Raw genomic sequence first — 27,762 nt, forward strand, 5'->3', positions numbered from 1 at the left:
GAAAAACATGGAAAAGGGATTGTACGGGATGTAGGAAAGATCTGACTATGATAATCTGTAACGCAAGTATGGGAAACATACTTTTCCTTGGAAAATAAGCCACCTTCAGGCAGCTAATATTATGGGAAACAACCTGATTTTCACTCTCTTCATTAATTCAGTTTATCCCTTTCCACACTTCTCTATAAATCTCCACAGTAAAGAAAGGGCTTTAGGTAGTAAAATGAACCAGCATATTTGCACAATACAGTAAGAATTTATTGCTGGAAGAGTTACTATGGAACTGGAAGATTTTAATTGATGTATTCTCGGAAAGCCTGCACTCATGTTGGACCATTTCCTCTGTCGTTGTGTTTGATTCAGTGTTGCCTTGCCTGAACAAATCCCTGGTTCCTCAGCACACTGTAGCCAGGATTCTTTAAGCCGCTGGGTGAAAGACTGGCCATGTCTTGAAACGGAGGGACTAGGGAATGCAATTAATGACCCCTCTTGACAGAATGGCCACCAGATAATAAAAGCTCAAATGATCACAACAGGCACAGGTGGTGAAATAAAATCAGTCGGTCTGACAATTGTTTGAAATTGCCAAGAATTGCAATGTGAAACACAATCTGCGTCCATACACTGAAAGTAATTAGACTGAGCTCAAGGCAGAACAGCAGCACATGTGCAGGATTCCAGTTGGCTTAGATCACCGACTAAAATAGTTAATGTCCAGAAGGAGAAAATAAGACAGAATCATGACACCTACAGTATTTACAAAAGAGGCCTTGTGGTCCTAAGAGACCAAGATAAGCAACCTCACCCCCTAGAGTTTCTAAGCAGTATCTTTAGAACTGATTTGACTTATTGCTGCTTCAAGACATCGGTGTGCCAATAGCTAAGCTGACTTTCTGTACCTCCACTTGTGGTTTCTCCGAGCCAGTTTAACCTCAGCGTGTATCCACCTGCACTGTGAACTCCGTTTGCATGCGCATTTTGGCATCCGCTCCAGATCTAACTATACAGCCCCCTTGCAGAGTTTGCCAAGGTATTGGATAACAGGCTGATGGCAGATCAAAAGAGGCTGAGGGCGTGGGGGCACAGGGATGTTAATTTTGGAGGCTCAGGCTAAATAAAAAGTAGTGAGTTTTTAACTCAAAAGTTTGTCCTTTCAAACAAAAAAGCAGTTCAAGCTGTATAAAGGCTGGAAGGGCAACAAATTGGTGGATTTAATTTGGTTTATGAACAGATATATTATCAAAGAATTCTAAAATCATAAAATAGTTAAAGCACTGGAGACTATCTAACACGTTGAGTTTATGTTGACTGCCTGCAACAGAAACTCAGCTGAAAATACTTCCCATCCCCTTTTACCCATATCCCTGTCAGTTTTTCTCTTAAAGGGTTCATTTAAATCCCTTTTGAAAGCCACAATTGAGTTTGCAACCAACACGCTCTTAGGTCGTGCATTCCAAATATGAACCATTTGCTGTGTGAAAATAATCTTCACATGTCAGTTTAGTTCATTTGTCAAATCACCTGAAGTCAATATCCTTTGGTCCTCAAATCCTCTGCCAAATGGAACGGTTTCGCGCGATCTAGACTCCTTATGATTTTCAAAAGCTCTCTTTTCTACTTTCTTTTCTCCAACAAGGGCAACTCCAGCTGCTTCATCTGATCCTTGTAATTAATGTTCATCATCTCTGAAAATCCTTTCTGCACCCTTTCAAATGTCTTCATATTATTCCTAAAATGCAGAGCCTGGAATTGAAGCCAATAATCAAGTTACATTGTAGAATCCTTACAGTGTAGAAACAGGTCATTCGGCCCAAAAACGCAACACTGGTCCTCTGAAGAATACTCACTCCCAGGATCACGCCACTATTTATCCCTGTAACCCCGCATTTCCCATGGCTAAACCACCTAGTTTGCACATTCCATGAGCAATTCACCTAACCTGCACATCTTTAGACTGTGGGATGAAACCCACACAGACAGAGGGAGAATGTATAAACTCCACATAGGTACTCACTCAGGACTGGAATTGAACCTAGGTCTCTAGCACTGGGAGGCAGCAGTGCTAAGCACTGAGCTGCCATGCCACCCAAGTTGAGGTGGGACCAATGTTTGATAAGATCAGTTGCATGTCTTCCATGCAATTGTATCCTAGGCCTCAAATTATATATTTTTTTTAATTTAATCTGCTTTGCTAATCAACCTGTTCAGAGATGTTGTTACACATCTCTGGAGCAAATGATTTGAGTTATTACTGTCACGTACACTGAGGTACAGTGAAAATTGTTGTCTTACATGCTCTACGGGCAGTTTGTGCTATACAAATGCGTCAGGGTAACAGAAATGAATGCAGGATACAATGTTATAGCTGCTGAGAAGGCGTAAAGAGAGAGAGAGCGCAGTCAGCCTTGAACCCGGGCCTCCCGTTCCAAGGATAGGGATACTACCACAGCACCACAAGAGGGCCCCAGGCCTCAATTTTCAAAGCCCCAGCTGTTTATTAACCTCACCTGACAGAACTCAGACTTAGCCAAAAGAATGCAAGATTCAGCCCGATGACTGTGACATCTTCTTCCTTTGTAAGTACAAATGCAAAACGTTAATTTAATAAACTTCCAAGGCCTTTGCCTCCAAGCACAGAATTCCTTCATTGAACGGAGTCAACCCTTATCCTCTGACTACCTGTTACATTTCGTGATTCCCAAATGTTTGAAATAATCCCACTTTTAAACACAAATGCTGGAAATTCATTGATTATGTCATGTGTTGTGGACTGATAGTCAATCTCCAGAATACAGGGTAGTAATGAGTGCTGTGATGCATGGGGACCTTATGTATACATACACATGATCATCTAAATCAGATTGAATAATATAACAAAGTAATCCCACTTTGTTTGTAAAAGATAGTTGCTAAATATCAATATAACAGTTCCCATCATTAACTTTTTTCACAGAGTCCTACAGCATGGAAATGTACCCTTCAGACCATAATTCCCACTCGCCTGCCCATATCCCTCCATACATGAATCCAAAACTAAAGTTGATCAACAATTGACTTTTAGATATTTTAAATCAAACTAATCAGATCACAGATACTCTGTGTGCAGGTGGGATTTGAACATGGATCCACTGCGCTACAAGACCTGAAATAATTGACTGCTATAATTAAACTAAACATGAGGTCTACACCAATATATATCTAAGTATCCAGCATGTTAGATTACTCAATGCTCAGTTCAGAGTAACAAGCTTCAGCTTCAGATCCAAGGATTGTGTGAATTCCTGATCTCTGGGAAATGGCATCCAAACCTATAATTTGGTGTATGGTTCCTATTTCTATTGTGTCCCCTCAACCTCATTATCATCCTCTGAAGCTTGGATATTTTGGTTTCTGTTCTTTTTCATACACCCTGCTGTGCAGTCTCTGCTCACTGATCTGCCATCTGCTTCTCTTTTCTGTACATCTTTCCCAGTGACTGGACTTCCCACAGTGTCTGTAGCTTGATCTGCCTGTGGGACATTTCCTTCTGTGAACTTATGGTTCTCCCCAGCCCTTTCACATCGCTCTGTCTGTCTGGTCTGCATTGTTTTGTTGCTGTTTTCCTGCATCACTGCTCTTCAACTTTTCTGAAAGCGAGCCACCGGTGTCTTCATCTATCTACTTGAGACTTCATACGCGCTGGCAGTGTCTACAGACTGTGATAATTGGGAGCTTGTCTGTTCCAAGCAGAGCTTTTTATAAGTCAGGATGTCCAGAACCCCAAAGAGCTGATTATCAGCCTTCCAACAATTGCTTTGAAATTACATTTGTTGGTCACATTTCTCAATCTCATTAAGAAGTCATGACATGGTTCCTGCCTCAGACTTTGAAATTCACAATAGCAGATCGGCTTTGGCTGAAAGTACATGCTGAATTTCTCGAAAAGAAACTGTGTTGGTTTCCACTATAATCCTTTCTGATCTTCCAACTATTCAGCTTTTAAACAGATCTAATCCTTTCTTTCCTGCCCTCACAAAGGGTATAACCCTCAGGAGTGCATTTTGGAAGGCTACTAAAGGTCAATTTGTACTTTTGTGTAAACTACACAAATGCCTCTATGCTGTAAAAAGGCTCCCAGTTTGTCCTCAGATTGGGCATATGTACAAACACACACACACACACGTGTGAATTAGGAGAAAAGGTAGAACATTTTACCCTTTGAGCCTGTTCCACTATTCTATTAAATTATGGCTGATCTGCTTGTGGTCTCAAATCTACATTTTACTTTTATAGGTGCGCAATCAAGAGCATTCTGTTTGGATGCGTCACTACGGTATGGCAACTGAACCATTCCAGGTCGGAGATGGTTACAGAGAGTGGTGAACTCGGCCCAGACAATCACAAAGGCCAACCTCCCATCAATAGCATCCATCCACCAGGCCCGCTGTCAAGGAAAGGCCGCCAGCATTCTCAAAGATCCATCCCAATCAATGTTTTGGCAATGGCAATGTTTTTCTACAACCTCTACCATCGGGGAGAAGTTACAGAAGCCTGAACACACACACCAGCCAGTTTCATAAGTTTCTACTCTATTGTTGTTAGAATACTGCATGGACTCACAAACTCTTAACATTTGCCTTTACCTGTGTTTTTTGTTATTTTGCCGTTATTTTACTTTTATTTACTATCTGTGCTACTTAACTCTGTGATCTGCCTGTAATGCTCGCAAGGCAAAGCTTACATGTGACAATAAATTCAATTCAATTCAATTCCTGTCTCCGATAACCCCCCAACTCCCTTGTTATTCAAGAATGTGCCTACTTCCAGTTTAAAAGTGTACAAAGACTCTGCTTCCACCACTCTCTGGGCAAGAGAGAGTCTCAGAGACTCTTAACCCTCTGAAATAAAACAAAATTCTTCTCGTCTCGTCATCTGGGCGTGTGCCTCCATTTTGGTAGCAGCAGCCAAATCATTTTTGCACAAATCACTCCGTTCCTTTTTTCCTCCTCTCTGGTACTAACTTGGTTGATTTTACTCAAACCTAACTAGGTGAAGAAAGCTTGGCTGGTTTCCCATTCATCCCTAACTCATGGGCACTGCAATACCAACTACTAACCCAGTGACAATGTGGTGTCAATCATAGCTGACATGACAGAAATTTCTTAACAAATGTAATCAATAGTCATAGGGATGTACAGCACGGAAACAGACCCTTTGGTCCAACTCTTCCATGCCGACCAGATATCCTAAACTAATCTAGTCCCATTGCCAGCACTTGGCTGTTTTGGAAAATGTGGTGGATGATGGACTCTCAGGGGAATGCAGCACCAACAAATAAGGTTCTGGTATCGAGAATGGCTCTAATGTAACGAGGGGTATGTCGGGTTCCAAGGGATTGGTTGTGATAGGCGACTCTCTAGTTAGAGGCACAGACAGACGTTTCTGCAGCCAACAGTCAGAATGGTGTGTTGCCTCCTCAGTGCCAGGATCAAGGATATCTCAGCGAGAGTGCAGAATATTCTCAAAGGGGAGAGGGACCAGCAGAAAGTTGTTGTGCACATTGGAACTAAAGACGTAGGAAAGGGAAAGGATGAGATTCTGAAGGGAGAATGCAGAAAGTTAGGCAGGAATTTAAAAAGGAAGTCCTCGAGGGTAGTAATATCTGGATTACTCTCAGAGCTACGAGCTAGTAATGGTAGGAATAGAAGGGTGGAGCAGATGAAACAGTATATTTCTTGATTCAGACAACAGCCATTGCACTATGATCAAAGGGAGACACTGGAGAAATGAGCCCACAGCATGAACATTAAAATATTGGCTGCATTCATTTCAAAGAGGGAAGGCCAGTTTAAATTTGGCTCACAGCCTATGTGTTAGATAATTATTAGTTTTCCCCTGGTGGAAGTTTGAATTTTGGTGTGTCGCCTATATGGACAGAGTATAATATATTTGTAGGATATAACAAACTTTGTCTTGGCTACAACTTAAATTGGAGCCTGATTACCAGGTGAGGCAGGCCCTACTACTGGTTATCAAAGTCACAGTGACATGGAAATGTTATGTATCCAGGGCTTTTTAGGCTGGAGACAAGCAGGATGAGAAGGCACCTGGCTTCATGGATTCTCAATTGTGCCATAGACTGTACGTTTGTGGCTTTGTGAACCCTCATGTCAGTGGATTACCATTCCATTAACATGAGGTTGGTGTGCGACAACTCAATTTACATTACAGTGGGGAGTGCCAATCAGTCTCCAGGCAGCAATCATGGTGCAGTTCCTAATGGCCAGACAACCATTTCCACTGTCCTTTACATCCATGAAGAGCCATAGGCTGACTGTTTACAGACAAACGTTACCCTCTGTACCTGTAACTGGTGGCCTCCTCCAGCTAATTGTTCCTGCAAGGACAGTAGGTGTATGATGAGAGTCACAAGGAGCATCATGCACAGACCATCGGTCTGCTAAAGCAATTGTTCTGTTGTCATAACAAGACACCAGTGCATTTCAAAGTTCATGCTGGCAACCATGGGAGATCAGCCACTGCCTACGGATATCCTGAGGCCACCTCTGATGGAAGAGGAGCAAGAGGAGAAGGAAAGAGGATCGTGAGTGATGAGCTGACAGGGAATGTGTCCTCTTGGACTCCAAGTTTAAACCTCTTCCACTACCCACTCATCTGCCATTCTATTCCTTTACCCACTTGCCACCCTGCCCCTAACAAACTTGACACTCAACCCTCACCGGGTGGCACTCCAACTCTCTTCACCCATCCACCAGCCATTTTTCACCCTTGCCCATCTGCCCCTTACCCTGTCATTCACCTGTCACCTTCTACCCCTTCACATGCCCATTTGCCACTCTACACCCTCAACCACTTACCTTGCACACTGTCAGTCTCTCTGTCACCTTTCAAAGAGGTTTTGGACCTTCAAATTTCAACTACTTGCTGACATACAATAGCTAGTGCCATAAATGAGGGAAGTATCTTTCATGACAAATTCCTACACTCTTCCCTGTGAGGACTTACATCTCACTCGGAAAACACACCAGAAATCAAACTATTTCTGGAGTCAACACCGAAGTTAAAGATTTTACAAAGTACACAAAGTTCCATAATTAACTGGCCTTCAGACCCAAGTTCTTAGCATGGATCAGGTTTCTGTACTGAACAAATAACCTATTGATTTTAAGTAACTAGATAACTTGGATTACCATTCCATTAACATGAGGTTGGTGTCCAAACTATAATACAGCTAATTAAACTCTAATCTCCTTATAAACTCTTCCTTGAACACACACAGACAAACAAGCAGACTGAATAAAATAGGTTATAGCAGAGGGGAAAAATTAGAAAGACATTTCAGTATACTTTGTTCCTTGCCTCCATAGCTGAGATGATTTTTATAATCCTTCTGCTTCAATCATCTTTCTCTAGATGCTTCCACTGATTAGTAAAAGACAACAAGACACTGGTTCACTTATAAAATGTCTCTGACTTAACACTTAAAATCAAAGTTTACAATGCTTCTGTAAGGAAGAAAAATTGCTTTTTTTCAGGCTTAACATTAGCTTTTACTGCAGAGAACAGAGAGACTCCTCCTGAGCTGGGGAAGAACTGAGCTCTTCTCATTTTCTGTAACTTGTTCCCAGCTCAAAGCTGTTTGTTACCAAACAGAGAGTTGTTGACAGGCAAAAGGTTCTCTGTCATTGATAACTGGTCATTAACGCATGGACCAACAACTCCTTGTTCCCAGTAAAAGCTACATTGATACATTCCCTCAGCTCCAAATTATCAGCAATTCAAACTTCAATTACTGCTTGTTCAAACAGTTGTTTACAATATGCCTGGAATGGACGCCAAGATACTTACTTTTCAAAACTGCAGCCACCCTTGAAGAATTTAAAACCACTTTTTTTCATGTCAGTCCCCAGGCTTTGAAAACATAAAAAACACAATCCTTGCAGTATTTGTCCACTTGGCGAATTCAGTAGCATCCTCCATCAGAAGATGGGCCAGAAAGTTTGTAGATAAGGAACTGTTTCATCTGATGTGGGTTGGAAATAGGAAATGCGACCTACATTGAAGATTTGAGCAGAGAATGTCAGATACTATAAAACTGACATTTCCCAGTCATAACAGCAAACTGGGAATATTGTGTAAATTAGCTTAAGTGAGTATGTCAGAAACACATTGATTTACAGATAAAGTTAGCTTTGTCGAATAATGGTACATGAACATATAATTTAAAGTCCAATCATTCACATTCCCCGCTCTGCTAGCATAACCTTGTAGGTTTATTGCCCTCTAGTACACATTCAAGTTCCATTTAAAACTATTTATCATCTTTACTTCCACCAACATCATTGTCAATAGGTTAATAGCACTTGATACATAAAAGAATTCTTCTTCACATCCGTACGGTCTCTATTGTCCAAAACTTGTGTTCCTTAGGTCTTGTGTATTCAGATAATGGGAATAGTGATTATTTTGTCTACGTTATTTAAACCTGTCAGAACTTTTTGCACCTTTGTCAAATCTCCCCTCAGTCACCTTTGATCCAAATAGAAAAACCCCAACAATTCCAACATAACTTTTGTGGTTAAATTACCCAGATCCCTGAAACCATTCTGGCAAATCTCTTCTGCCCCCTCTCTAGGACGCTCTTATTCAGCCTTGCATGCTATATCTGATGATAAGGATCTGGATGAAAATGGTGTCGAGATGGACCTGAAGGAAGATCCCAAGATATAGCAGGCAAGGTTCAATGGGAGATGCATAAAGGCAGCACTCACTCACTGTGTCGTACAAGCACCTTTCAATTGAATCTTACATACACATCTTGTTGTGATTTTTGTTAAAACATTGTGGACTGCATGGCCCTGTGTTCAAGTAATGGGATTGTGTTCAAGTAATGACCAGAATCAATGAGTGACGGAAATAGCCTCTTTTATTCAGCAATCACAGCATAAGTTCAAGACGGCAATAGAATCCGGAAATACAGTTTTTATAACAGCCCCTTTATACATGTTTTGGATGTGCCAGTGTTGGACTGGGTGTACAAAGTTAAAAATCTCACAGCACCAACAAGTTTATTTAGAAGCACTAGCTTTTGGTGCTCTGCACCTTCATCAGATGTTTGGGGATGGTATTATTCTGTCTGCTACACTTGTTCACAGGTAAACACTGCTCATAGCAAGGGCTGGTAAGGTGTGAAAATGCAGTAATGGATTTTGAAAGGATTGTTTTGATAAAAAGCACCTAATGAAGGAGCTGTGCTGCAAAAACTAGTGCTTCCAAATAACCCTTTATACACAGTTCTTACACATGGTCATGATTTGGAGATGCGGGTGTTGGACTGGGGTGTACAAAGTTAAAAATCACACAACACCAGGTTATAGCCAACAGGTTTAATTGGAAGCACACTAGCTTTCGGAGCGACGCTCCTTCATCAGGTGATAATGGAGGGCTCGATCGTAACACAGAATTTATAGCAAAAATTTGCAGTGTGATGTAACTGAAATTATACATTGAAAAATTGATTGTCTGTTAAGCCTTTCATCTGTTAGAATACAGTGATAGTTTCACTTCTTTACATCACACTGCAAATTTTTGCTATAAATTCTGTGTTACGATCGAGCCCTCCACAATCACCTGATGAAGGAGCGTCGCTCCGGAAGCCAATGTGCTTCCAATTAAACCTCTTACACATGGTGTTACACTGCTTTATCTATAATACCCAAAGGCTTGAAGGGCATCTGTCCTGAGAGACAGGAGATGGGTTAAAACACACTAAGTGCTAGCTGCTATTTCTGATGGGATTAAGAGTGTCTGGTCTGCTTGCATAAGTACGAGGTGTTAGTCCTTTTGTCCTTTAAATTAGTAAATGTTAGTAAAACACTAGGCCTATATGCTCTAAATAAGTTAAAAATTGTACCTGTACTTAATAAAACAATATAGGATATTAAACTGATTACCGCAGCAGGATTGTAAGATTTATTTACTATTTGCCAGTAAGGGTTTCATTCATTCATGCAATTTCATGGAAGCACTGTTTTGTTAGTTAGTTTCTTAAAGGGATAATGGCTCAGTTAAAAGGTATTTAATTGGGGAATCTATGCAGATCCAGAAGGTAGTTGGTCAGGGCTGATTAATATGATAATGTTTCGTGCAGACTGGATGGGAATAGTATTGTTCTGTATGTTACACTTGTTCAGAGGTAAAGACTGTTTGTAGCAAGAGCTGATAAGGTGTAAAAATGCAGTAATAGGTTTTGAAAGGGTTGTTTTGATTAGAAAGGGCTGTTTTATATTTGGATAGTAAAGTACAGTATACTACTGAACCACGGTTATATGAATGAATGAATGAAACTGTGTTATCCTAAATAATGGGTTATTAAAGGGCTACCAATGAATGAACAAGAACCCAGTATTAATGAATAAAGTGAGCTGGTGAGTGATAACCTATAGTACAATATCTCATAACACAATATCTCAAGCCCAATTGCAAAAGCCATTCATCTGGGAACCAACTGTGGATTCAGAGGATGATGAGATATGACAGATCTGATCTATGACAGATGGAAGAGAAATGCAATGGGTGAAATCAAGCTGTCTATATCAATCTGAAGCAAGAGGCACTCTGTAAGGCCATGAACATTATCAGCTGTCCAAAGTAATATGTTGAAGTGGTGCAGTTTCTCCATATTGAAACAATTGCCACCACTCTCCACAATCAGAAGTGTTTCTACACTCTTTTCTCACCTTTGATTCCACTCCCAACCTGATCAAGAATACCCTCCCACCGAGGGTCTGCACAAGGATATGTTTGACAGGAAGCTTTATAACTTCTAAGGGCTGAAAGCAAAGACCAAAGTCTTGTACGTGACCATAACAGATCATCACTGTGCAAATGACTGTGCAATCCAGGCATATACAACCAGTGACCATCGACTTGGAGATCCTACATAAGATTAAAAAGTGAAATATAGTGGGTATTTACTTGTTTCCCAGCATATTAGCAATTTTGGTCCTTTTAACCTGGCCCCTATTTACAATAACATCCCTCCACCCCTCGCCCGCCCCACCACCACCACCACCACGGTGCAATCCAGGCATATACAACCCGTGACCATTGACTTGGAGATCCTACATAAGATTAAAAAGTGAAACATAGTGGGTATTTACTTATTAGCAGCATATTAGCAATTTTGGTCCTTTTAACCTGGCCCCTATTTACAATAACGTCCCTCCACCCCTCGCCCGCCCCACCACCACCACCACCACGCCAGCGCAGGTTAAAAATTCCACCAAAACTTGCAAGATGTGTATATGGAGTCCTTTTGAGTGGATGATTAAAGTTAGCCAAATGTGCTTGATCTTGTGAATGAACTTGCACTCATCTTGCACCATGAATGATATAAAGTTAGTGAGAATATAAATAATTTACTAGTTTTAATAATACCTGCTTGTTATAATTATTCCAATTTCTGGAAGGTAAAAACTAAAATCCCATGAGATTCAAGGGAAATTCAAAGTGTGAACGCAAAATTGACTGAATGATTGGAAGATTATTTCCAGTAGGATATTACAGAGCTCAGTATGAGATCCCTTGCTTTTCATGATATAGATCAATGCATCTAAATATAGAGGACATGATTCAGAAATTTGCTGATGACACAAAAAATGACTGTGTGGTTGAGAGTGAGGAAGTTAGCTATAGACTGCAGGAAGGGATGAACAGGCTCTCAGGTGGGGACAGCTGTATGCTCGGACTGTGTAAACACATGTGAGGGCATATTTGGAGATTTGGTCACTGCATTACATGATGGATGCGATTGTATTAGAAAGGATATGGAGGAGATTTACAAAGTTTTGCCAAGTATAGATGTTTTTAACTTTGAGGATAGATTGATAACATCAAAAGTAGATCATTTTATGAAGTTTGGATTATTTTTGATTTTAAGTACTCACTATCTGTATGTATGGGCTGATTTTTACCGCCTGCTCTCTTGCCTGATATGAGTTGAATTGTGTCTAACCAAACTAATTACACTTGTAATTCATGCAGAGGATGCTATCATTTAATCAGTGTGGGCTTGATTTGAACTACATTCCCATAAAGTTCAGTGTAATTCACTCCTCTTCCCACTCCCTACTTTCCTGGCGCATTTTACTTTTAACGCAATGAGCTGTAAACTACCTTTTCCACTGCAATTCACTTGATTGTAATGCAGAAGAAAAAAAACGAGAAATTCACTGTTAATTTTGCCAACAATCTCCTCCCATATCCATTTTAATAGAAGAGTTTAAACTTTAAGTGTTCTGTCAGGTCGACAGTCTAGGAGTCAATAAGTAGGCAGAGAGCGGGGATGAAAGACAGAGACCAGATGGAAAACAATATAGATGGACAAAGCCAGTTTAACATAATGGATCAATGCTGCATAGTTAGAGCCAGAAGTTAAGTTTTTGTACAAATTATAATTGAAACACAGACATCTGGTTTTCATCAAAAGACGGTTTTTGCAATCGAAAAAAACTGGCTCAAAAACCTCTGCAACCCCCCCTGCTCACCCCCAATGATATTCCAAAAGAATCATTAAATGGCATTCACCAGGTTTAGTTTGAAAACAGAGCATACACACAATGACTCTTACAGATTTAATTTCAAGAGCAAGTCCCATAAATCATTACCGACAGATGCTTCGTGAAATCGAATTTGTTGCTTTAAACAATTACCCTTTTGCATACCATTTTTGTGGGATTGGATGACCCTCAAGTTCAGGTCAATGGGGAAAATCATGATAACATTCCTGTCACTCATCATTTCTGTCATAGCAATATTGTAATGCGACACCTTGCCAATAGAATTGTTAGTTTTAGTAAGGACACTTTGTACAACTACTAAATTATTCACCATATGTATGTTCTTAGCAGGGATTGTTAATGCTGTGGTACATTTATGTACCTCAGTAGCTCCAGATTACTTGTGCAAACTTAACAAGACATTTCAAGGCACCACTAAGCATCAGGTGCAAAGATTCCAAAGTATAGATATATCAGCACTAATACACTGTGTGAACCAGACTTATTTGATATCTGTAGATGTTGTTAGAGGAAAACTAACACTTTGAGATTACTACATGCCAGGAAAACTTTGATGTATCTACTGCAAAAAACACAACTACACAACAGAGCAGTAGTTCCCAAGCTGTGTTTAGAGAAAAGCAATTGCACCCTTCAGCTAGTTTGCTGTGGTCATCTGACCTCTACCTCTCCTGTAAGTGCAGTTAGTGGTAACCACTAAGAACACATCACTTAGAACATTGTGTTATGAGTGGTGCAGCTGAAAATGTGTGCTAGAGAGCCAGCTTCTGAAAACAATCACATGGACATAGTAAAAAAAAGTCTGTAATTTTGAATTACTGGGTGAATCAAGATGACTATGCGTTTTCCATTAACTGCTGCTGTGAGAATGAATGGAGATATGAGAAAGGATAGGAGTTTTAAAGATGAAATAGCAACAGGGCTTTTTTTAAGCCATGAGCATATAAGAGTTGCAATTCTCTATCAGTGCTGGAGAGAGAGAGTGCGAGAGCTACATGGCAGTACTAAAGTGCATTGATTCTCGAGCCCCACGATTCCTGGTACACAAAATCTCCAATTTTCCTGTCTGATGAAGTCAGGTTAACAGAAAACACTGACCAGATTCTTGTACTTAAAAATAAGTGCTTCTTAGAAATACATGAGTTCTAGCCACATGTAAACACAACTTTTAAACCCCTAAGCACATATACTGCAGATACAGATAAATAATAAAATCACTGGTGTTCTGAGTGGAAGGAAGAAACGACTGAAAGAACACAGTTAAATTGCACCAGTCCACACAGTGATGAGATGAGTCTTGCCTCCCAAGACTTTCTGTCTTCAATCTCCTTTCTCCAGGTTCTTTCAGTCCTTCTGAAGAGGGATAGCGTGATTGGTACATTTATTATGATGTCTCTTAGTAACTGATTAAAGACAACAGCTTATATCAACTGGTGGAAAAAAATAACCGCGTTCTTCAGCTTCAGATTCTTTTACTGATAGCGAATCTACTCTTCCAGCAATCTGAAGACTTTGCTATTGTACTATTCACCTGCCAAAGAGCCTATCAGAGACCTGTCATCAAGCTGATGACTTTCAGTATTCACAACTGATCACATTTTCACAAAGCAATCAGCAATCAGTTGCATGCCGAATCTCACACAACACAGAAATCTTGGTGCCATGCTGTTTTATCTCTCGGCTCCCTACAACTTGCAAAACAACAATGTAAACACAATCTGCAATGACTTCCAGTAACTTGATTTTAAAAGTGCAGCAATTCCTTCCACAGCTTTCAAAACAGTATTTTCACCCTTTCGGTCTACAATCAAAAATAAAGGGAACAAGGGGCAGCATGGTGGCTCAGTGGTTAGCACTGCTGCCTCACAGACCCAGTGACCTGGGTTCAACTCCAGCCCTCGGGCAACTGCCGTGTGGAGTTTGCACATTCTCCCCATGTCTGTGTGGGTTTCCTCCCACAGTCAAAGGTGTGCACGTTAGATGGATTGGCCATTCTAAATTGCCCATGGTTATTCAGAGATGTGCAGGCTAGGTGGGTGAGCCAAGGTAAATGCAGGGTTACAAGGATAGGGTAGGGGGTGGGATACTTGCCAGAAGATTGGTGTGGGCTGAATGGCCTGCTTCCACACTGTAGGGATTCTATGAAGAAGATACAGGCTTTACGTACCTCATTCTTTTATGTGAGCAATTAATACAGTAAATAGTTGAAACAACAGACTCTGTCTGAATAGTGTCTCATTCCGAGTTTCAAAATTTCAATGAATGCCAATGGATTATAGACCGTATAGATGAATATTAATTTGTTACTGTGTCAGCCATAAACTTAAAAGGGTTAAAGAGCCAATATAAATTCTGACGTCTCTTTTGCCATACTAGAGTACGTTCTTTGCCCCTATTTAGTTTCTGAGAAAAATACCCCATTGGCTTCTCGATTTCTGACTCATCAACCTGCAACAAAACATGAGCATTTTAATGTTTGGAGAAATCAAGGGCAGCCAATACTGATTCATTTATTCAGATTGCCTTCAGCTTCACAGGACCTGCTTAGCATTCTGCTGACTGTGCCACTTTGCTTGTTTCCTTATTAAAGGTGCTATTGTGTTGAAATTATACCGAAATTGCCCAAATCCACCTACTTCTAAAAATGTCATGACTTCTTATTTAGTTCTTAAGAACAGGAAATTGTACTGGGCCTTAACTTTTGCTGTTCTTGGCAATACCTGTCCTTGTCCAAAACATTTCCCAGATAAGGTACACTTGCGTTCACAAATTAACTTTTTGGCTAAATTTATTAGTAAGTCAGCTAACTGTAATTGCTAACAGGTCTTTTAGTTGACTTAAAAGCACTTTTCATGTATTATTCTATATCACACCATCATTTAACTAAACTACACAGACACATTCTTCAACCACGACTTGAATCAGGATGTTTTGGAACTTAGCTGGACACTTTTTAATGCAAATGGCAAAACCTGAAATTGGTATAACCCATTTGAAGTGACAAAAGTGGATGCCTCTTTAGCCTTTGATGCTATGGTGCTTACCAATATCCCTACAATTGGTCAGTCATCGAAACGAATGAGGTACCCTTTCAATAGGGTCCTCTAACTGGGTAGAGTTGGAATTGGAATAACCATGGAACTTCCACACATTCTGAGAAAATTCAGCTGAAATAAACTGTTAATGGATATAGATTAGTTAAATGGGTAGATAAAAATGTGGCAGATTCCATATAACATGGGAGGATGTGAAGTCGTCCACTTTGTTGGGGAGAACAGAAAAGCAAAACAGAACATAAATGGAGAAATAATGTGTTACAGAAGAGTCTGGTCATCCTCCTATAGGAAACATAACAAGCCAGCATGCAAGTGCAGTAAACAATCTGAAGATAAATGGAAAATCTGGTCTTTGTTGCAAAGGTGATGAAAGTAAGGAGATTTTATCAGGTCATTTATACAGGTCATTGATGGAATCACATCAACAGTATCATGTACAGTTTCATTCTCCTTAGTTTCAGTATTGATGTACCAAATTCTAACTAGTTTAGGAAAAACCCATGAATACGATTCCTGATCGACAAAAAGTTGTTTAATGGGGAAAGGTCAGGTGGATTGAATCTGTACCTATTGGAGTTGAGAAGAATGAGAGATGATCTTATTGAAATGAATAAGATTCTGATGGAGATTGACAGGGTTAATTGAGGTGTAAACCATTCCAAGTGGTCATGAATGTTTGAATTTGTTAACCCATGAAGCAGTGGAAGATTAGTCCCTGTAAATCCCCAAAGTGTAGGTGAGTCAGAGTTCACAATGAGCAGACAGTAAAGTGACATTGAGACTGGAATAGATTAGCTACAATCATAATGGAAGGTGGAGCAGACTGAAGAGACCGTAAGGCCTACTCTTGCACTCTGCTTTTTATTTTCTTTGTCCAATTCAATGACATAAATCCAAAAGAGTTGTGCTTATAATACCACTGCACACTTCCCTTCATTCAAAAGAAAAGCAATCAATCATTCACCTATTACTCTCTGTTTTATGCCATTGTGAAGTTTTGCTTGGCTGCTGCCTTATCTTATATTACAAGCAGCTAAACTTTAAAAATACTTCAATAACAGTGGAGCACTCTGCAACACTCTGGAATGGTGAAAGGTGCTACATAATTAGAATTTCTATTTTTTAAAGGGAGTCATGTTCAAAACTGGGGAAATAAATGATTTCAAGTCAAATCAGTAGATGGAGTATTTGGTTGCTTCTCTACCTAATGCCTTCAGAAAGCCACAAGATATTACTCATCTTCATTTGGCAGTTAGTAATGGAACAGAAAATGGAACTGATAGTGCCTCTGGGGTTGGTGATGACAGAATGATAAAGTTTAACATGGTCTGGGAGTCATAAATATTCAATACCAGGAGCATGATGGGTGACTAAGATTGCAAACTTAAATTTTAACATAGAGAATAAAATCCTCGATTCAACAGAAAAGTAGCAAGACAGTAGAAAGAAAAGATAAAAATTGTAAAAGATGCAAACAGCCCTAAATTTGAAAATAACTGTAAAAAGTAAAGATTGAGAAGATATGTTTTCTCTAAGTATTCTCAAGGGAAGACCAAAGTAGCTTACCCTATCCTCAGATCCCAAGTAAAATAAACTGCTTTATTCTAAATGAAATAGGCGTGTGTGTGGGCTCAAAGTTATCAAAAATCAAAAAGCATATTTAAGCAATGGAGGGAGTGCAAAGAAGAGATGCAAGGTTAATTTACAGAGTGAGAACCTGATCTAAGCAAAGAGTAAGAACATTTGGGCTGCTCAAATTGGAAAGAATGTAACTTAGTGGTGTTCATAAAAATATACATACTTCTTTTAGGGATATAAAAATAAAGATAACCCAGCATATCATTTTAAAATAAACTACTGGAATCGAAATAAAGAAGTGATTTCAAACAAGTTAAAAGTATATTTCAAAACTAGTATCGGACATACTTTTTCACAATGCAATGATCAGTACATGCAATGAACTTTGAGTTGTGAATGTAAAAATCCTGAATCATTTATGGAACAATTCGATGCAACAATGCTTGGGACTTTGTAGATGGACAAATGAAGACAGATCAAATGGCCTTCTTCACCATTATTACCTCGTGACCTTTGGCACAACAATGTGAAGAGGGATATAAAAAAAATTAGATTACTTACAGTGTGGAAACAGGCTCTTCAGCCCAACAATTCCACGCCAACCCACCGAAGCGCGACCCACCCAGACCCATTCCCCTACACCTAACACTATAGGCAATTTAGCTTGGCCAATCCACCTAACCTGCACATTTTTGTATTATGGGAGGAAACCGGAGCACCCGGAGGAAACCCACGCAGACACGGGGAGAATGTGCAAACTCGACACAAAGTCGCCTGAGGCGGGAATTGAATCCGGGTCTCTGGCACTGTGAGGCAGCAGTACTAACCACTGTGCCACCATGCCGCCACCCCACCCTCCCCCGACCCCCTCGATTAGTTGTAACAAATATTTTATTGCTTTTCAGCACAGTTTACTTAAATGAAGACTTAGAACTCTGCAAAATTAAAGAGCCACATACCAATGTTTTCTTGAATGGAAAGAAAGAAAAAGGTTATTACTTACTAACCCCAAGAAAAATTTTAAAAACACGCAACATTGAACAAAGTATAGGCATAAAATTTTAAAAAGAGTGAATGTCTATGACAGACAGGGACAATAAAGGCTGTGCAATTCAAAAGACCCTGTAGTCCTTTGGCTGTTTGACTGCAAAATCTGTAGATATCTTCGTGTTCTAACTAACTGGATTTTTCTCCGATGTGCTCTTTCATTGGGCGCTGTTCTTGAAATGATGAGGAAGGAACAGAGAGAGAGAGAGTATTTCCAATCCTTGTTGTTACCAATCCATATTTCTTTCCATCTTCTGCTACTGAAAAGCAGCTGCTAAAACGGGATTCATTTGTGTATTCCTCAATCGGGCTCCATTGTCTCTCTAAGGGAGATATTCCACAGGCAACTTTTCATGTTCATTGTGTGCCACTCATCAGGTATGCACAAATTGAAAGAGGAGATGCCACTTTCTGACTCCTGACTCAGTTGACTGTTTGCAATACCGTTAGAATGGTTGCTTTATTTCAAATTTATTCCACATTGATTTCCCAAATGCATCTCAATCAATGGTTAGGTGATGACTGCAGCCATTTTAAGTAAATATCTGTCCACTTTTAAAAATCATTTCGGACTATGAAATGTCTCCAATTTTAAAACAAGATGTTAGAAGCTGAAGATTGAGAGCTTCTCCTTTAGCACTATGAGGACACCTTCAATAAGAAAAATCTACTGCTTTTATTTAACCATGCTGTAGATGTTCTGGGATGGAATGCCCCAGCTTTATCTTCCATTGCTCTTCAGGAATGGGATGCAAGTTAATGGTCATCATACCTCTTCGTGTTAGTGTTGGCAGTTAGTTAGTGTTGGCATCTCAGCTACAGCCCTATGGGAAATGATCCATGGGGCACTGCATTTGCTGTGAAAACAGGCAAATGACTTCCACGCTATTAGTCTGACAAAATCTTTGAATATAAATGAAGATAAAAGAGGTGTGTACAGAATCTGTATGCAGTTTATTAAAACAGGATGTTGCTTAAACTGATACATCTGCTGAACTCCAACGAACACTAACCAGTATTGCACCGAAGGCTGAGTGGGATGCTTATCAGTTAGAGCTGGGATAACCCATGAAGATGTTTCCTTCAGGCATCAGTGGAGTAATAACCAGACATAAATTGTACCCAATCAATTTGAATTTGTTGTGTGATTTCTAATTCTGTGGAAAATGGCATTTAATTTATGGAGTGTGCAATTTTACTAACCTTTCACATCTATCATTTGGTAGCAAAAGGAGGCAATAGGTCTTGCAGCTAATTGTTGTTTCAATTTTTCTGTCAATTATAAAGGAAGAATGCCACGTATTAGAGTTTAACACATGGTACATCTGTTCAAATACTTCCCATCTACTGATCTTATAGTAGGCAGCAAGCTCTCCATGAGAGGCAAGTCAGTGATACTCTTGCTCGGCACTTATTAAAGTTAATTCACTGCTGTCATTGCTTGATTCTCAAGTTATATGGCCCAATGCCAATCTAGGTCAAAGGTAACAAGACACATGACTTACAATCAGCTGTGTATTACCGTTGTACTGTATATCCTTTGCAGGAAAGACAGAGAGAGATTTACAGGGAGGAACAGAAGAGTTAACTAGAAAATTGGCAAGAAATAAATGTGATAGAAAAATGAAGACATTGAGATTAACAGTTATAAAGAGAATAATGGAAGAGAAAGTTAATGATGTCAGGAGACAGAGAGATAGAAGGTTCAGAGAGAATAAATGAGAAAATAAAACAGAAAGGAATAAGAAAAGGTTAATAGGAAAGTGTGAAAGAGAGAAAGAAAGGGAGTGGGAAAAGAGAGAGGGGAAAGAGAAAGGGAATTAAAGAAAGGAGGTGAAAGAGAGAGAAAGGGAGGTAGAGAAAGGAGAGATAGTAAAGAGTGGAACAAAGGATAATTGAAATAGAGGAAAAGAAGAATACACCTTGGAAAATGAACGGACATGGAGACCAGAAAACCATTTATAGTTTATAGGACAGAGGAAGCACTCAACTAAATGATACCCCTGCATATGCCATGACTTTTTCTGTGTAGGTACAAATCTGAATATCGTTATGACAATTTGAAACACATGTTTGCAATTGTTAGTTCGAAAGTCGTCTATACTTAGGTTTACTTAACCAAAAACACGTGTGTGTGAATATTTGGCATAGATGCATTGCCAGTGTACAAACCAACAGGAACGAAGCAGTAGAAATCTGGAAAAGCAATAAATTCTTTAAAATTGTTAGCTATTTGTCAGAAAACTTACTGAGCTCTCTAAAGAAAAGCTTTGAAATGTGTCATAAAATATAATCTGAGATTGACGGGTGCATATTGTCCTTTCGACTACAGCACAAGAGATCGAATTGAGTTCAGACTAATAAAGAAAAACACAACTCTTCTTTCTCACTACTTTAATGGTCCCACACAAAACATATTTGAGACAATGGCAACCAATGTCTAAGGAGCACAATGAACATTTTACTAATAATCCATGTCAAACATATATAATCAATGGTAAGAATAACAATGCATGGATATCATTAACTTATTCAATGAGTACATGAACAACAAATGTTTACCTGATCAAATATAAAAAAGTGTCAGAGCTTCTAACTTAGTACAGACTACAATTCAGATGAATGCTTAGTGCAAGGCAAATTCTACTCTTGAACCTTTTCTTAATGTGACCCATGTGGCTGATAGTACCAGAGAATGAAATATTCTTTCTCACATGAATTGTTTCTTCATGTGTTGTTCCAGAGTGGAAACATATTGGCAAGATGTGAAGTAGGTCAGCAGAAGCTCCATATTGCTCTCGACACCAGATATGCTGGGATGAATTATTTCAGCCACATGACACCAGGTTTGGAAGGCAAATGTATAAGATGAGATATGTTGAGGTGGCTCCCTGTGGGTTCTCACCACCAGGGAGTTGTCCCGTGAGCAGATAGGAACCAGGATTAACTTCCACCACCATTTAAGGTGATTAGGAATCTAATTATGTCCGATTTTGTAAGTGCCCTAGAACTTGGCAGCCAGCAAAGCATCGCTCTGCCACATGTGAAGGCTGCTACCTCCATGAATATAGCCTTATTGCTGTAGACAAGAGAATAGTAAAGGCCAAAGAGGGGACTGTTTGCAGGCGAGAATCCACCTGTAGGGCAAAGAATTTACTCAGAGAGAATTCCCATCTGCCTCCAAAAACCTAATGGCTTCATCCTAAATAATTTTAACATTAAATTTACATAGTCCATCATGTCTAAAGTGCCAGGTCCCAAACTGTCTTCAATGGTGCACCACAGGCAATCAGTCAGCCTCTCCATGTAACAGAACATGAGATAATAACAAGGGGCCAACTCTTCTGTCAGGATTTGTATCATCACTTTACAATTAAATACTGTCTGTGCATGGAAATCAAACCAGACAACTTGGTATTCAAATGCACAAACCAGTGTGTGGCACAAAGCCACAGGAAAGTCTTAGATTCAGTCAGTGCTGAGATAGCAGATCTTAGTCAGGTTGGTATCAAAATTTGTCCCATTCATCGTGTAGTTGGACTGTTAATAAAAAGAAAGAGCTATTTTCCTGATTACTATTGAGTCACATATTGACATTAGATGAAAACAAAATTACATCTGGGTCTATGCTTCCATCTACGATGAATAGTCTGTTATCTTGTTCAATTGACAGTCACAGTCACAGCTGGGATGAAAATGTTGCCCATGATCTATGAACTTGGTAAGAGTCAGGAGACAGAACGACAAATAGGGGATAAACCAGTTCAGGGAACATTTATGATCTGTATGCTCCAATCAACACCACCTTTCGGTTGCTATCCATTTCAACTCCCTCTCCCACATTCCTCCAATGGCATATCTATCCGCAGCCTCCTCCACTGTCAACACAAAGCCCATATGCAAACTGGAGGAAAAGACCTCATCTTCTGCCTCAGGAGCTTACAACCATACTGTCTTAACTTGGAATTCACCAGCTTCCAAATCTCCCCACACTCCATCCCATCCCAGGCCCAGCCGTCCTTCTCCATGCCACCCCCTTAACCTGACCCTACCTGTCCATCTTCCTTCCGACCTATCCATTCCACCCTTTCCACTGACAAATCACAACCACCTCCTACCTGCATTTACCTATCGCCATCCCACCCACCTTCCCCCCTGACCCATTCTCCTTCCTCTATTTATTTCACAGTCCCCTAACTCGTCCCCAGTCCTGATAAAACATTGACTCCCCTTCTCCTCTGATGCTGCTTGACTTGCTGTGCTTTTTCCAGCTCAACACTTCATCAACTCCGATTTCCAGCATTTGCAGTTCTAACTACTTCCAAGAAACTAAATTAAAAGATTATTTTCAAATCATAAATATTCATTATCGGTGAACTTATAATTTTTATCCCTCCCTCTCTCCTAGGCTCACTAAAGTGCCTCATTAAGGGAAAGCCGTGTCCTCTGTTTTCAAGATTCTGATAATCATAATGACATAGCCCAAGTGGAAAGCCACCACTAGTGGTTTACTAAACGAAGCCAAACAAGAAAAGGAATTACATTTAAATAGCACCTTTCACAAACTCATGAAATAATCAGTGTTTGGTAATAATCCATAATAGACAAGTAAAGTACAAGACTATTATTCCAAGATTGCAAGACTGTAATCTTCAGGTTAAAATTAAGTGAAGTAATTTGGCCAAAACCAAAGGTAAATGAGTGATAAAGAGAACATTATGAGGAAATGAGAGTGGAACTAAGAAAGGCAAACTTGAAGAAAGCCTTGAAAAAGGAGACAAAATAAAATGACATTTTGAAAGGTTAACTCATGGAATACAAGAAAAATATATTCTATTGAAATATAATGGCTTGCACACTAATGATGTGACAGCATAAGTAAATACAGAACTAAAAGTACATTTTAATTTGATAAACAAAATATATAAGAAGTACTTACATAACAGCAGAAGAGGATAAGAAAGATGAAGAAATAATGATAAATTTAAAAAAATAAACACAGGAAGACAATGAGAAATAAAGAAATCAAATTATTAAATAAAATAAAAGTAATTGTAAAGTTCTACAGATCCAAATAGAACACAATAAAATTGAAATAGGGAAAAGGGTGAGCAAGATAAGCTCACAAGTAATGTAAGAGGAGTAGCAGGTATACTGAGTGACTACTCCATCTCAATTTTACTAAAGAAGATTATTAAATAAATACTTTATAAAGGCTAAACAAATGTTAAAATAGTTGAGCTTGAAAAAAACAAATAACTGATTAACCAACGAAGTTAAAAGAAGATAAAATTCTGAGACATATGGTATTGGAAGAAAATAGCAGAGGTACTGAGGTCCAGATGTCAAAGCTGTGTAAAAGAAGGGGGTCATTCAAAGAGGACTGATGAAAAACAAATGTTGTTTCTACAAACCGAAAGAGCAAGACAAGAAAACCTAGGATCAGTAAACCAATCAACTTAATATCGGTGATAGGACAGATACTGGAACCTATAATAAAGTTAAAGCCAAGCAACCACAGACTGAAAATATAATGAAAGATAGTTGGAATGGATTGGAGGTAATTAAAAGTAAAAAGCAGTGTACTTCAAGGATAAGTGTTGGGACTACTATAATTCATAACTTTCAATAACTATTTGAACTCAGAAATAATTTGCAGATAATGTCAAAACTGTGGGTGTTAAACCAAACAGCAAGGAAGAATGCAACAAGAAAAGAAAACATTAGAAAACTTCTAGACTGGGCAACTACATGGCAAATTAACTAACATCGGTTACATGAGCTGATGTACATTGGTAAAACAAAAATATCAGATACACTGCAATTTCAGAAGCTGCATGGGATTGAAGAGTATAAGGATCTATGGACACTCATGAATAAACAGCAATGTAAATGATAATAATGTAGTGGGATTTATTTCCAGAGGAACAGAATTCAAAAGTAGTGAAGTTACATTAAACTTCTTTAGGACTTTGAACACTGTAGGATACTTGGAAAACTTTACACTGTTCTGGTTTCGATACACGAAGTATATAGATGTACTGGAAAAGACTGAAAAAAATTGCAAACATGATGCCAAAACTGAGATTACAGCCTTGGAAAAAATGGAGCAATTGGAGGTTTTCATTCTAGAAAAGAGATGGTAGAAACCCTGACAGAGATTTTTTTGTTTTAATTACAAGCAAGTTGGACAAGTAGACGTTGAGAGAATGTTTCCATTTGTGAAACAGTCCAAAACTATGAGCCATAAATCCAAGATAGTGCCTCTTCAATCCAGCAGGAAAATAAGGAAAAAATTCTTTACTCGGAAAGTCATTAGAACATGGATCAGAAAGCGAATGAAGCACATAACTTAGATATTTTTAAAAAATGAAACGATGCAGCTAAATGAGAGAAAAAGAAATAGACACATTAAAATCTCAATGCGTAAAATCCCAAGGTAATCTCCTTCAAATGTGTGTTAATTGAAGATTGGTGATAACTGAAATTGTCAAGTGAATGGGTGTCGATATAACCCATAGTATTGTACACCTGCTTCCTATTGATAACCTAAGAGAGCAGCAATTATTCTTTGGAGGTTTTCAGGCTCAAAATCATCCCTGAACCATTGACTGCAGCTTGGTCAGTGTTAGGAGGAAAAGACAACAGTTTAATGTTCTCCACTTTAGACAAGTTTGGCTAACCCAGAGTAGCCAGTGCAGAATTCCAACAAATATCTTTGGGATTTACTATTCTGCCAGTAGGAATTGAACACTTCAATGTAATGGGAATTTTGTTTCATCTGAGTTTGACTCACCACTATTTCACTGTATCTTTTAATGCTGAGATTTAGTAAAAGGGATGAGTCATAGAGAGTCACAGAGATGTACAGCATGAAAACAGACCCTTCGGTCCAACCCGTCCATGCCGACCAGATATCCCAACCCAATCTAGTCCCACCTGCCAGCACCTGGCCCAGGTCCCTCCAAACCCTTCTTATTCATATACCCATCCAAATACCTCTTAAATGTTGCAGGTGTAGTGAATGAGAGGGGAACTTTTCTGTAATATTACACCAGCACAGAAGAGGTGGATCAATTGGCCTATTTCTGTGGTTGTCTGATCTACATATTTCTAAGTAACATGTCCAAAAGTGCTCTTCAATCCATAAAATAGATTTGGTGAAAGTGAGTGTACATTGTAAAAAGGACAAAGGGGGACTCGTTACATTACAATAAAGGATATACATATGATGCAGAGGAGATTTAAAAGGAGGCTACCAGAAATGCATGAGTCTACAAATCAAGAAAGGATTGCCAGGCTGGATCATTTCTAACTTGAAAAAGAAAGTTGAAGCTGACCTAGTGAAGGTCTCTCAAATTATGAATGATTTTTCAAGTGTGGATGTAGAAAAAATGTTTTCTCTTGTAGGAAATATTAGTTAAAGTCACAAATAAATCCAATAGGAAATCAAAAAGAAATGTATTTACCCAAAGAATCATGTGAGTATAGAACTGATTAGCATTGAAGTGAATGGTCTAAATACATTTAAGGCAAGATCTGAAAGAGAAGAGATGTACAATATCAAATTTAGACGATAAGTGAAGAGTTGAGGTTAAATATCTTCATGGGCTGGCTGAGTCAAATTGCCTGCTTTTGTGCTGTATATCCTTTACAACATCCCAGGTTTAGAAATTATGGAAACGTAGTGACTATTCGATTGAAACAGGAAGATGAAAAAGCATGAGACAAGGTCGAATACTCATCAGCAATGTGGAGTTTATGCCTCAAAACCCCTTTCCTCTATCACTTTTCTACTGTCAGTTTCCATTCCATGCTATTTTGATTTCCATCTCAAACACCATTTATGGCTTTCCGTGCGTTCAGTGCATGTCCCTAACAAACTCTCTGCCAACAGTTAGCAATGTCACTTCCATTTAAAATCTGCATAAAACAATTAATCAGGAGGCAAAGCAAATGTGTGTTACTCATCCTGTAAACTCTGGATGCCTTGGACAAGGGGAGCAGCTAAATCTTAAGGGTAGTGTTCAGATGCTTTAAGTGCCAAATTTATACCATTTTGTATCATTTGTCACTATTGTTTCTGTTAACTCTTCATCGCATCCCCAACTTTAGACCCCAAGAGATTAGTTTTGGACATTGCAATGGACCAAATGCAACATCACATTATTGGTGAAATAATTTATATTCTGTTCCGTGACAGTTTCCTGACTCCTTGAATGTCTTTGAAAGAATTTGAAGTAATTATGTCCCCAGGAGAATAGACAACCAGAACAGCAGTAAAACTACAGAAAACTTTCAGTGGCCTTTTTGGATTAGCAACAAAATTCACTCATCAACTGAAGCAGTTTGTATTGCGCAACCCTTTCAGCCAATTGCACTACGAAAACAAAATGAATAATATTCAAAGCTCAGTTCTTAATTTCTGAAGTAAGTGCATAAGAAAATGTAAAGTGCAAACATCCTCCATTTCATGAGATTTTACATTACTACTTTTAATATGGAGATGGATTTGTATATTTTACCCTAAATTAGACCAAAATGATTAAGAACTGATGCCAGTGTCACTAGAACCAATATAAAGGCAATAATGTGAAAAGGGGAATACTTTTTCTTCTCAGGGGCATTGGTTTAGCTAGCAAAACAAGCATTATTGTCCACCCCATATTGTCCTTGAGAATTGATTTGTTGCCTTCTTGAAGTTGTGCAGCCAGTGTGATGGAGGTACATGTCAGTAAGTAAACTCCAGCATTTCGAAACAGTTTTGGTCCAGTGCAAGTGATAGAACAATGATAAATTCCTAAGTCGGGAGTCTATATGATTTGGAAAGGAACGTATGGGTGGTGGTGTTCCCATTAAGTGCTATCATGTTGTTTTTCCAGATGGTGGAGATCATTGTTTTGGAGGTGCTTTTGAAGGAGGCAAAGCAAATTGTTGCAGTGCATCTTGAAGATAGTGCACACTGTTGACACAGTGAAGGTGGACTGATTGGTAATGGGATTGGATTTTAAGGTTGTGAATGAGCTGTTGATAGGATGGGCTGTGTTGTCCAACATGTTATTGAATTTTTTGAGTGCTACTGGAGCTGCACCCACCCAACCAAGTGGAGATTATTGCTTCTTCCTGTGCTTTGTAGACAGTGGACAGTCTTTAGGGGATCAGGAGGTACATTACTTGATTCAGAATTCCTAGCCTCTGCCCGAATCCTGCAGCCATTGTACTTAATGGCTAGTCCCATTCAGGATATTGATGTTGGAGGATTTGGTGATGTCAATTCTATTGAGAATGCAGTGTTAGATTCTCTATTGTTCTTGATGGTCTTTGCCTGGCACTTATAGAGTATTGGAGTCATAGAGATGTGCAGCATGGAAACAGACCCTTTGGGCCAGCCCGTCCATGCCGACCAGATATCCCAACCCAATCTAGTCCCACCTGCCAGCACCTGGCCCATATCCCTCCAATCCCTTCCTATTCATATACGCATTCAAATCTCTCTTAAA

The sequence above is a fragment of the Chiloscyllium plagiosum genome, chromosome 7, assembly GCF_004010195.1.
Source record: "Chiloscyllium plagiosum isolate BGI_BamShark_2017 chromosome 7, ASM401019v2, whole genome shotgun sequence".
Taxonomy (NCBI): Eukaryota; Metazoa; Chordata; class Chondrichthyes; order Orectolobiformes; family Hemiscylliidae; genus Chiloscyllium; species Chiloscyllium plagiosum.